At 44.7% G+C, this 12088-nt stretch overlaps 3 non-coding genes and 1 pseudogene across 3 annotated transcripts; 2 read left to right on the forward strand and 2 right to left on the reverse strand.

The window, feature by feature from the left end:
- LOC137315800 (zinc finger protein 850-like) overlaps window positions 1-12088 on the reverse strand; it is a 111103-nt pseudogene that overhangs the window by 68970 nt on the left and 30045 nt on the right.
- trnal-uaa (transfer RNA leucine (anticodon UAA)) lies at window positions 6889-6971 on the forward strand. The gene has a single exon. It is a non-coding gene; the product is annotated as a tRNA-Leu (tRNA).
- trnas-aga (transfer RNA serine (anticodon AGA)) lies at window positions 7629-7710 on the forward strand. The gene has a single exon. It is a non-coding gene; the product is annotated as a tRNA-Ser (tRNA).
- trnat-cgu (transfer RNA threonine (anticodon CGU)) lies at window positions 11759-11830 on the reverse strand. Its single transcript has one exon. It is a non-coding gene; the product is annotated as a tRNA-Thr (tRNA).

Below are 12088 nucleotides of genomic sequence, written 5' to 3' on the forward strand. Positions count from 1 at the left end.
TGGATGCAGTCTATTTGGATTTCCAAAAGGCATTCGATAAGGTGCCACATAAAAGGTGGTATCCCTGCTGCTTGTTATTCTCCATGTTTGCACCCACCCGTGCCTTCTGCCGCTTCCTGCCACGCTGCAGCCACTGCTTCTGGCCTTTACCTCGCAGAGAATAACAGGCACAAGATAAGAGCTCACAGATTGAGGATTGGCTAACGAACAGAAAACAGAGAGTCGGGATGAAAGGGTCATTTTCAAAATGGCGATCTGTAACTGGTGGGTGCCGCAGGGATCAGTGCTGGGGTCTCAACTATTTACATTATATATCAATGACTTGGATGAAGGGACAGAGTGTATTGTGGCCAAATTTGCTGATGATACGAAAATAAGTGGAAAAACAAGTTGCGAGCATGACACAAAGTATCTGCAAAGGGATATTGACAGGTTAAGCGAATGGGCAAATATTTGTCAGATGGAATATAATGTTAGAAAATGTGAATTCACCCACTTTGGAAGGAAAAATATAAAAGCAAAATATTATTTAAATGGAGAAATACTACAAAATGCTGCGGTACAGAGGGATCTGGGTGTCCTCGTACATGATACGCAAAAAGTCAACATGCGGGTGCAGCAGGTAATCCAGAAGACAAACGGAACATTGGACTATTGAGAGAAAGACAGAGAAACGGACACTCACACAGAAAAGCTTAGAAAAAGTGAGACACACACACATTACACACAGAGACATGGTCGTTCTTGGTGCCCGTCTGTTGCAGAGCGATGGATCGTGGCAGTTTTAAGTGAGTAACATTGAGCTAAACTCAAGCAGTCGTGGCGGGGGTTGTTTAGGGCGATGGATAAAAAAATTCACTGGGGTCTCCCCGTGCAGGTTCGAATTCCTGCCGACTATGGTTCACAACTTTCTTTTCAGACCCCTCACATCTGCGTTTCAACCTACATCTGTCTGTCAGTGTGTGTATCGGTGTGTGTGAGAGTCCGCATGTGTATCAGTGTCTGCTGTGTCAGTGTGTGTGTATTGTGTCTGTGTGTGTGTCTCACTTCGAGTCTATTATAAAGGATATGATAACAGGACACTTCGAAAGTATCAATGGGATTAGACAAAGTCAACATGGATTTACGAAAGGGAAATCTTGTTTGACAAACCTACTGGAGGTTTTTGAGGGTGTAACTGGTAGGATCGATAAGGGGGAAACCAATTGATTTGGTGCATTATGATTTTCAGAAGGCCTTTGAGAAACTCCCACATAAAAGGTTCGTGTGCAAACTTAAAGCACAAGGGATTGGGGTTAATATCCTGGCATGGATTGAAAATTGGTTAACAGACAGGAAACAGAGAGTAGGAATCAAATGATCTTTTTCGGGGTTGCATGTGGTAACTAGTGGGGTACCGCAAGGATCTGTGCTTTGGCCCCCTGATTTGGATGAGGCAACCAAATGTAATATTTCCAAGTTTGCTGATGATACAAAACTAGGTGGGATGGTGAGTTGTGAGGATGATGCAAAGAGGCTTCAAGGCGATTTAGACAAGTTGAGTGAGTGGGCAAATACATGGCAGATGCAGTATAACGTGGATAAATGTGAAGTTATCCACTTCGGATGGAAAAACAGAAAGGCAGAGTATTATTTAACTTGTGATAGATTGGGAAACGTTGATGTAAAAAAGGACCTGGGTGTCCTTGTACACCAATCACTGAAAGCAAGCATGCAGGTGCAGCAAGCAGTTAGGAAGGCAAATGGTATGTTGGCCTTCATTGCAAGTGGATTTGAGTACAGGAGAAAATATGTCTCACTGCAGTTATACAGGGCCTTGGTGAGAGCACACCTGTTTGTGTGCAGTTTTGGCCTCCTTACCGAAGAAAGGATATACTTGCCATGGAGGGAGTGCAGCGAAGTTTCACCAGACTGATTCTTGGGATAGCAGCACTGTCGTATGAGGAGATATTGGGTCGACTAAGCCTGTATTCACTAGAGTTTAGAAGAATAAGAGGGGATCTCATTGAAACGTATAAAACTCTGGCAGGGCTGAACAGGCTGGATGCAAGGAGGATGTTTCCCCTGGCTGGGGAGTCCAGAACGAGGGGTCACAGGCTCGGAAACGGAGCAGGACATTTAGGACTGAGATGAGGAGAAATTTCTTCACTCAGAGGGTGGTGAACCAATGGAATTCTCTACCCAGAAGGCTGTGGAGGCCATGTCACTGAGTGTATTTAAGTAGGACATTGATAGATTTCTGGACACAGAAGTCGTCAAGGGGTATGGGGAGAGAGCGGGAATATGGTATTGAGATAAAGAATCAGCTATGATCGTATTGAATGGCGGAGCAGGCTCGAAGGGCCGAAAGGCCTACTCCTGCTCCTATTTTCTTTGTTTCTATGTTTCGATGTAAAAAGGAAGAGAGCAGCAAAAGTAAACGTTGGCCTCTTAGACGCTGAGACAGGAGAAATTTTCATAGGTAATCAGGAAGTGGCAGATACGTTAAACAAATATTTGTTTCTCTGTTTTCACAGTGGAAGACACAAAAAGCAGAACAGAAATAATGGGGAACCAGGGGTAAATGAGAGGAAGGAACTTAATACAATTCATATCGCTGGAGAAAAAGTACTGGACAAACTAATGGGACTAAAAGCCGACAAATCCCCTGAACCTGATGACCGACATCCGAGAGTTCTAAAAGAGGTGGCTGCAGAGATAGTCGATGCATCGGTTATGATCTTCCCAAATTCTCTAGATTCTGGAATTGTCCCAGTGATTGGAAGATAGCAAATGTTATCCCGCTATTCAAGAAGGGAGGGGGAGAGAAAACAGGGAGCTGCACGTCAATTAGCCTGACCTCTGCCGTCGGGAAAATGCTGGAATCCATTATTAAGGAGGTGGTAACATTGCACTAAGAACATCATAATATGATTCGGCAGAGTCAACATGGTTTTATGAAAGCGGAATCGTGTTTGACAAATTTATTCGAGTTTTTTGAGGATGCAACGAGCAGGATAGTTGAAGGGGAACCAATGGATGTCGTATATTTGGATTTTCAAAAGACATTCGGTTCATGGAGTTTGGGTAATCCATTAGCACGGATAGAGGATTGGTTGATGGACAGTAAAGAGTATAAGGATAAATGGGTCATTTTCAGGTTGGCAAGCTGTAACGAGTGGGGTGCCGCAAGGATCGGAGCTTGGGCCTCAGTTATTTACAATCTATATTCATGACTTAGATGCACGGACCGAGTGTAATGTATCCAAGTTTGCTGCTGATACAAAGCTAGGTGGGAAAGTAAGCTGAGAGGAGGACACAAAGAGTCTGCAAAGGGACATAGACAGGCGAAGTGAATGGGCAAGAAGGTAGCAGGTCGAGTAAAATGTGGGGAAATGTGAGGTTATTCACTTCGGTAGGAAGAATAGAAAATCAGAATATTTTTATATGGTGAGAAACTAGTAAAAGTTGGTGTTCAGGGAGAATTGGGTGTCCTCGTACAAGAAACACAAAAAAGTGATTATGCAGGTGCAGCAAGCAATGAGGAAGGCAAACGGTATGTTGGCGTTTATTGCAAGGGGGTTGGAGTACAACAGTAAGGACGTCTTACTCCAGTTGTATAGGGCATTGGTGAGACCTCACCTGGAGTACTGCACAGAGTTTTGGTCTCCTTATCTAAGGAAGGATATACTTGCCTTTGAGGCGGTGCAACGAAGGTTCACTAGATTAATTCCTGGGTGAGAGGTTTGTCCTATGAAGAGAGATTGAGTAGAATGGGACTATACTTTCTGGAGTTTAGAAGAATGTGAGGTGATTTCATTGGAACATATAAAATTATGAGGGTGCTTGACAGGGTAGATGCCGAGAGGCTGATTTCTCTGGCTGGAGAGTCGAGAACTAGGGGGCAGAGTCTCAGGGTAAGTGGTCAGCCATTTAAGACTGAGATGAGGAGGAATTTCTTCACGCAGAGGGTTGTGAATCTTTGGAATTCCCTATCGCAGAGGGCTGTGGATGCTGAGTCATTCAATATATTCAAGGCTGAGATCGATAATTTTTTCGACTCTCGGGGAATCAAGGGATATGGGGATCGGGCGGGAAGTGGAGTTGAGGTCGAAGATCAGCCATGATCTTATTGAATGGCGGTGCAGGTTCGAGGGGGCGGATGGCCTACTCCTGCTCCTATTTTATGTTCTTATGTTCTTATATTGCTCGATGCTGTATTTTAGAAATTTGAAGAAGTGATTTGATTCCCAAACAGAATTAAAACGATGGGATTCTTGTCATTCTCCAGTGATTTGAACCGGCCATTCCATATCCAGACCCAGTGCGACCATGAGGCTATCAATGTCTGTTCATGGATTTCCAAGTGTCTTATATTTAATTCGAGTTGGAGAGAATGTTCCTGTCACATTTTCATCAATGGAATCTGTTTATTCAGAGAGAAAAATCCACACTGGAGACCAGGATTCAATTCCCCGACGAGTCGGTTACGCTTTTGCTGCCTTTAACAGATTCACTTTCATTTCTCTTGCAATTTATCTGCAATATTGAATGCGAAAAATACACTGAAAAACAAACTCGGACCATCCCACTTTCCACAATTTAATTTCACTGATATTCCAGCGATTTTAAAAGCTGCTCTCTGCCTCACCCTTCACCTCGTTGTCAGAACCAAGAATTAATCTGTTTTTTGGTGGTGTTGTTTGAGGAAAGATTATCGTCCAGGTTTCCAGCCATGCGCAAAGCAAAGTCCCACAAACCGCAATTACAAAGTAACAGGTACATAATACAGATGGGAAACGAGTGGAACTGAGCAGTATGAAAGTGTAACAGGATTAAATTAAAGAGTTTCAATTGTTGCTTGTTATTGTGGTTCTGACAACAAATATCCCACATACAGCAATGAGAAGGATGGCCAGTTAATCTATTTTTTGGTGGTGTTGATTGAGGGAGGATTGTCGTCCAGGTTTTCAAAATGCGCACAGCAAGATCCCACAAACAGCAATGACAAAATAACAATTACATAATGCAGATGTAAAACGAGTGGAACCGAGCAGTATGAAAGTGTAACGGGATTAAATTAAAGAGCTACCGGGAGTGGGGTTCACCCGGGTGCAAAACAATTGGATCTTAAGTCCTTAACCACTCGGCCTGGTGCTTCATGACACTTTATTTAACTTTCCACGGGCCACTGGTGAAAGAAGACTGAGCGAACACTTTTCCATTTCTTTGTTGGATCATGTCCAGAGTAAAATTATGTGAGGAACGCGGGAGAGAGTGAGGGAGAGAAAGAAAGAGACAGAGACCCATTCAGAAAAACGTAGAAAATGTGAGGCCCACACACACACGGACATGCGCAAATAGAGTGACTCAAACAGACAGAGAGAGACAGACGATCGATAATTTGGCACATTTTTGTTCTATTTCTGTTGTAGATTTTGTGAAATCTTGCAGATCAATTCCAATGAGCATAAAACTCGAGGTGTTGAAAGCCGTGCATTTTTAATTCACTGAAGAATGAGTAATTCCACAAGAAGTTTGCTGCATGTTAAAATGCAGATAATGGGATCCCCAGTCGGCAGGATCCGAACCTGCGCGGAGAGATCCCAATAGATTTTTAGTCCATCGCCTGAACCACTCGGGGACACTCACCACCCTATAAACTCAGCGAGTAGGATACCCGCGTGCTTAAGGCATTGGGTTCACAGTCCCATAGGTTTATACCCGTGTGGTTTCAAACCCCACTTCTGATATTGGTTATTTGCGGTGCATTTTGATGCTGCTCATTGACACGTCTGTTCAATCGGCCTTCTGCACCTTTTCCTCCATCATTGCTGTTTGTGGGAACTTGCTGTCCGCAAATTTCGAAACCGAGACGATAATCAACAGCACCAAAAAGCCGATGAACTGGCCATCCATTTCATTGCTGTTTGTGAGATCTTTCTGGTGAACCTCCTCTGCGCCCTTTCCGATGCCTTTCTCTCTCTGTCTCTCCCTGTCCCTCACCACGACACTAACGAGGAACTGGCACAGGACGGAAAATGAAGCTTTTAAAGGCAGCAAAATTTCCACTACCGGTCGGGAAATTGAACCGCGGGTGCAACGAATAACAGGCAAGGATGCTCACCACTATACGAACGAGGAGCTGGTGTCGTCTGGTGATGGACACGCACCATAGATGGCGTTAGACAGCCTTCAAATTTCAGTGAATCTATTTTAAACATTTATTTGATGACAATGAGCTAAACTTCCTCCTTCAACTCACACCACCAAAATGCAAATTAACTGGCCATTCATTTCACTGTTGTATGCGGGATCTTTCTGATAAACCTCCTCTGCGCCCTGATCAGGGCCTCTCTCAGGCTCCGTCTCTCTTCCTGTGTCTCGCTCTCTGTTTCCCTTTCTTTCTATTTCTCTCTCTCTCTCTCTCTCTCTGTTTAGGGTTGCTGGATTCGCCCGGGTCTTCTCACAGCTCGATTCGGCGTATTCATTACTTGCAAATTTTTGGGGTTCTGACAACGAGGTGAAGGGTGAGGCAGAGAGCAGGTTTTAAAATCGCTGGAATATCAGTGAAATTAAATTGTGGAAAGCGGGATGGTCCGAGTTCGACATTCAGTGTATTTTCCACATCAAATAGTGGAGATAAATTGCAATGAAAGTGAAGCTTTTAAAGGCACTGGAACCTCGACACAGGAGAATTTAACCTGGATCAACCGCTTGACAGACGGGGATACTCAGCACTGCACTAACGAGGAACTGGCGTGAGCGGGTGATGGACACTCCCCACAAATGGCGTGAGACACGCTTCAAATTTCAGTGAATCTGTTCCAACCATTCATTTCATGACAAAGAAAAGCGTAGAAGAAGTGACAGTCAAGTACATTACACATAGAACAAATTTGCGAATTGACCAGGATGGCCGAGAGGTTCAGGCGTTGGACTTAAGATCCAATGGGTTTATACCCGCGTGGGTTCGAACCCCACTCCTGGTATGTATTATTCTGTTGAATTTTGATACAGCTCATTGACTCTCTTTTTCCATTTGCATCACAGAATCACAGAAAGTGAACACCACGAAAGGAGGCCTTTCCGCCCATCGAGTCCTTGCCGGCTCGATGCAAGACCAATCCAGCTGGTCCCACTCCCCAGCCCGATCCCCGTAGCGCTGCAATTTTTTCCTTTTAAGTACTTATCCTGTTCCATTTTGAAAGTCATGATTGAATCTGCCCCCATCTCCCCGTCGGGGTGCTGAATTAGCCCGGGTCTGTTCACAACGCGACTCTGCCTTTCATTTCTTGCTCATTATGGTGGTTCTGACATCGAGGTGACGCGGGGAGTGAGATTTAAAATCGCTGAAGTATCAGTGAAATTATTCTGTGGAAAGTGGGATTGTCTGAGTTATTTTATGTGTGTTTTTTCACACGTCCAATGTTGGAGATAAATGAAAACTTTAAAGGTAGAAGAAGTTCATCGTCCATGTGTACTTGAAGCCAGGTCGACCAGGGATACCCACCACCATACAAACGAGTGGCTGGCATGAACATCCGACGCCCTGAGCGACGGTTGATACCGATACCAGTTCCGTGACTCTGTGTTGCAGAGCGCTGGATTATTGCCATTTTAAGTGAGCAGCATTGGGTTTTAAACAAGTAGTCGTGGCCGAGTGGTTAAGGCGATGGACTAGAAATCCATTGGGGTCTCCCCGCGCAGGTTCGAATCCTGCCGACTACGGTTTATATTTTTCTTTTCAGAGCTTTTATCTCTGCTTTTCAACCAATCCGAGTGTGTGTCAAATGAAAATGCGAGAATTCATTATTAAGAAGCAGTGGCAGGACATTCGCGGACTCACAATACAATCTAAAATAGTCAACATGGTTTTATGAATGGGAAATCGTGTCTGACAATTTTATTTGAGTTCTTTGAGGAAGTAACGAGCAGGGTGGATGAAGGGGAACCAATGGATGCAGTATATTTGGATTTACAAAAGGCATTCGATGAGATGCCACATAAAAGGTGATATCCCTGCTGCTTGTTATTCTCCACGCTTGCACACACCCATGCCTTCTGCCGCTTCCAGCCACGCTGCAGCCACTGCTTCTGGCCTTTACCTCGCAGAGAAGAACAGGCACAAGATAAGAGCTCATGGATTGAGGATTGGCGAACGAACAGAAAACAGAGATTCGGGATAAAAGGGTCATTTTCAAAATGACAATCTATAACTAGTGGGGTCCCACAGGGATCAGAGCTGGGCCCTCAACTATTTACAATATATTTCAATGACTTGGATGAAGAGACAGAGTGTATTGTGGCCAAATTTGCTGATGATACGAAAATAAGTGGAAAAACAAGTTGTGAGGGTGACACAAAGAATCTGCAAAGGGATATTGACAGGTTAAGGGAATGGGCAAAACATTGGCAGATGGAATATAATGTGGGAAAATGTAAATTCATCCACTTTGGAGGAAAAATAAAAAAGCAAAATATTGTTTGAATAGAGAAATACAACAAAATGCTGCAGTACAGAGGGATCTGGGTGTCCTCGTACACGAAACACAAAACGTCAACACACAGGTGCAGCAGGTAATCCAGAAGGCAAACTGAATGTTGGACTATTGTGAGAAAGACAGAGAAACGGACACTCCCACTGAAAAGCTCAGAAAAAGTGAGACACACACACATTGCACACAGAGCCATGGTCGTTCTTTGTGCCCGTCTGTTGCAGATTATCTATCTGTGTATCAGTGTCTGTTTGTACATGGCTGCGTGTGTGTAATGTGTCTGTGCGAGTGTGTCTCACAGCTGAGTGCAGTGGATACAACAAAAGTTACGGGCCCCGAAACATCCCGGCTCTCGTGCTGAAGACTTGTGCTCCAGAACTAGCGGCGCCTCCAGCCAAACTGTTCCAGTACAGGTGCAACACTGGCATCCACCCGACAATGTGGAAAGTTGCCCAGGTGTGTCCTGTCCATAAAAAGCAGGACACAACAAATCTGGCCAATTACCGCACCAAGGAGCCCTCGTAAAATTGAAGTCAATGGGAATCAGGGTTAAAACTCTCCAGTGGCTGAAGACATACCGAGCACAAAGGAAGATGGTTAGTGGTTGCCAAAGGCCAATCATCTCAGCCCCAGGACACTGCTGCAGAAGTTCCTCAGGTCCATCCACCACCCTAAACATTCACTCCCTTCACCACCGGCGCACAGTGGCTGCAGTGTGTACCATCTACAAGATGCACTGCAGCAACTCGCCAAGGCATCTTCGACAGCACCTCCCAAACTCATGACCTCTACCACCTGGAAGGACAAGGGCAGCAGGCGCATGGGAACAACACCACCTGCACGTTCCCCTCCAAGTCACACACCATCCCGACTTGGAAATATATCGCCGTTCCTTCATCGTAGCTGGGTCAAAATCCTGGAACTCCCTTCCTAAGAGTACTGTGGGAGAACCTTCAACACACGGACTGCAGCGGTTCAAGAAGGCGGCTCACCAACACCTTCTCAAGGGCAATTAAGGATGGGCAATAAATGCTGGTCTCTCCAGCGACGCCCACATCCCATGAACGAATAAAATAAAACAACGCGAATGTTTATTTCATTTCTTGCTCATTATTGTGGTTCTGTTATCAAGGTGACGCAGAGAGGAAGGTTTAAAATCGCTGGAATGTCAGTGAAATTATATTGTGGAAAGTGGGATAGTCCGAGTCACTTTCTCAGTGTTTTTTCACGCATCCAATGTTTGAGATAAATTGCAAGAGAAATGAACGTGAAACTTTTAAAGGCAGCGAAAGTGCAACCTCCCCGTTGGAGAATTGAACCCCCGGTCACTTGCGTGATAAGCGGTGATACTCACCAGTACACTAACGAAGAACTGGTGTGGGTCAGTAATGGACACTCACCACAGATGGCGTTAAACATGCTTCAAATTTCAGTGAATCTATTCTAACCATTTATTTGATGACCTTTCATCTCTGCGGTTCAATCTACACGTGTGTCTGTCTGTCAGTGAGTGTACCTGTGTGTGTGTGTGTGTTAGTATCTGTCTATGTATCAGTGTCTGCGTGTGTACATGGCTGTGCATGTGTGTGTCTAAAATGAAAATGCTAGAATCCATTATTAAGGAAATTATCCTTCCTCCCTCAACTAACAAAACCAAAACGCAGATTAACTGACCATCCATTTCATTGTTGGATGTGGGATCTTTCTGGTAAACCTCCACTTGGAGATAAATTGCAAGAGGAACGAAAGTGAAGCTTTTAAAGGCAATAAAAATGTAACCTCCCGGTGGGGAAATTGAACCCTGGTTTCCACGGGACACTGTTGAAAGAAGACTGACCTTTCACATTTCCATCTCTCTGTTCGTCAAGGTCCAGAATAAAGTAATGTGGGGAGAGCGGGAGGGAGTGACAGAGAGAGAAAGACAGAGAAAGAGAGACCCACTCAGAGAAGCTTAGAAAAAGTGAGACACACACACACACACACACATTTCGACACATTACACACGCAGGCATATATATATATATATATATATATATATATACACATACACACAGGCACATTACACACGCAGGCATACACACATATACAAACATTTTTATACTCGAATTTTTGGAGCAAAACCAGACGAAAGTTCAAGTTTATTGGAAAGCTTTGCGCACAAAGGGAGAGTGGGAAGCTTCCTCAAGCTCGCACCTCACTCTCAAAGGAACATCAGCACTTAACATACACTCAGGCACATTACACAAAGAGGCATAATCGTTAAATCTCTCTCTCTCTCTCTCCCTCTAAGTTTCAACGTGTGTCTCACGATCAGTCTTTGTGTGTGTCTCTCTCTCTGTCTCCGTCTTTCTCTCTCTGTCTCCGTCTTTCTCTCTCTGTCTCCGTCTCTCTCTGTCGCTCTGTCTCTGTCTCTTTGTCTCCCACCCTCCCTCTCTCTCTCTGATTCTCTCTCTCTCTCTCTCTCTCTATCTCTGTCTGTCTGTCTGTCTGTCTCTCTCTCTGTCTCTTTGTCTCTCCCCTCCCTCTCTCTAATACCCGCAGATCTGAGAATCACAGGGTCAAGGAAGGAAACAGATCGGAACACATTTGTGCTCTGCAACAGACGGGCCCCAAGAATTCAGTCCCCAAACAGTCTCCGCTCAATAATATTCTGAAAGTGACAATCACCTCTTTCATTCTTTTTCTGTTCTATTTTTCTCTGTCGTTTTTGAAGAAGAAGCGAGGCAAAGAAGTAAAATTTGTAATTGGCGTCTTAAAAATGCTTCCTCCCCGTCGGGAGCTAAATCCCTGTCTGAGGGGGGATATCTCACCACGATGGAGAATATCCAATTGGAAATGATTTTTCCGAAGCCTTTTAATCGCCCCACGTCCCCGTGTCTCGCCATCTCAGGGAGGAGGTCAAAGTCGCCTGAAAAACTTTGACCATTTCACGATTCAACCGGAGCCGTTTTCCTGGGAGTCGGTTTTGAAACAGGACACAGGCTCAATGTGTTCCAATCTGTTTCCTTCTTTGACCCTGTGATTGTCAAATCTGCGGGTATTGGACAGATGGAGGGAGAGAGACTGACACAGACTCAGACAGACCGAGAGAGTCTCTTTCTGTCCCAGTGAATCTCTCTCTCTTTCTGAGTGTATCTCGCACCCCACATCATCTTATTCTGGATCTGAACGAACAGAGAGATGGAAATGTGAACGGTGAGTCTTCTTTCAACAGTGGCCCGTGGAAAGTTGAACAAACTGTCATCAATTCGGTCATTTCGTTAAAATTTATAGCCTGAAGCAGGTACGGACGGGGATCGAACCCGCGCTCTTCGGTTTACGAGACCGACGCCTTTCCACTTGGCCACCGCACCTCATAAGCCAAACGCCGATGATAATGTTCTTCAGCGGGTGAAGTCAGATCAACAGGTTTCTGCAACTGATTGCGACAATCGACTGATTGAGGAACAATGGATTTCAACTATTCCGCCTTAACGAATAATTTCATCACAGTTTATTTAACGGGCTATTGTGGAAAGAGTCAAAGAGAGAGAGAGATAGAAAGAGAGAGAGAGAGAGACAGATAGAGAGAGAGAGATGGACAGATGGAGAGATAGACACAGATGGAGACA

The sequence above is a fragment of the Heptranchias perlo genome, unplaced genomic scaffold (assembly GCF_035084215.1).
Source record: "Heptranchias perlo isolate sHepPer1 unplaced genomic scaffold, sHepPer1.hap1 HAP1_SCAFFOLD_56, whole genome shotgun sequence".
Classification (NCBI taxonomy): Eukaryota; Metazoa; Chordata; class Chondrichthyes; order Hexanchiformes; family Hexanchidae; genus Heptranchias; species Heptranchias perlo.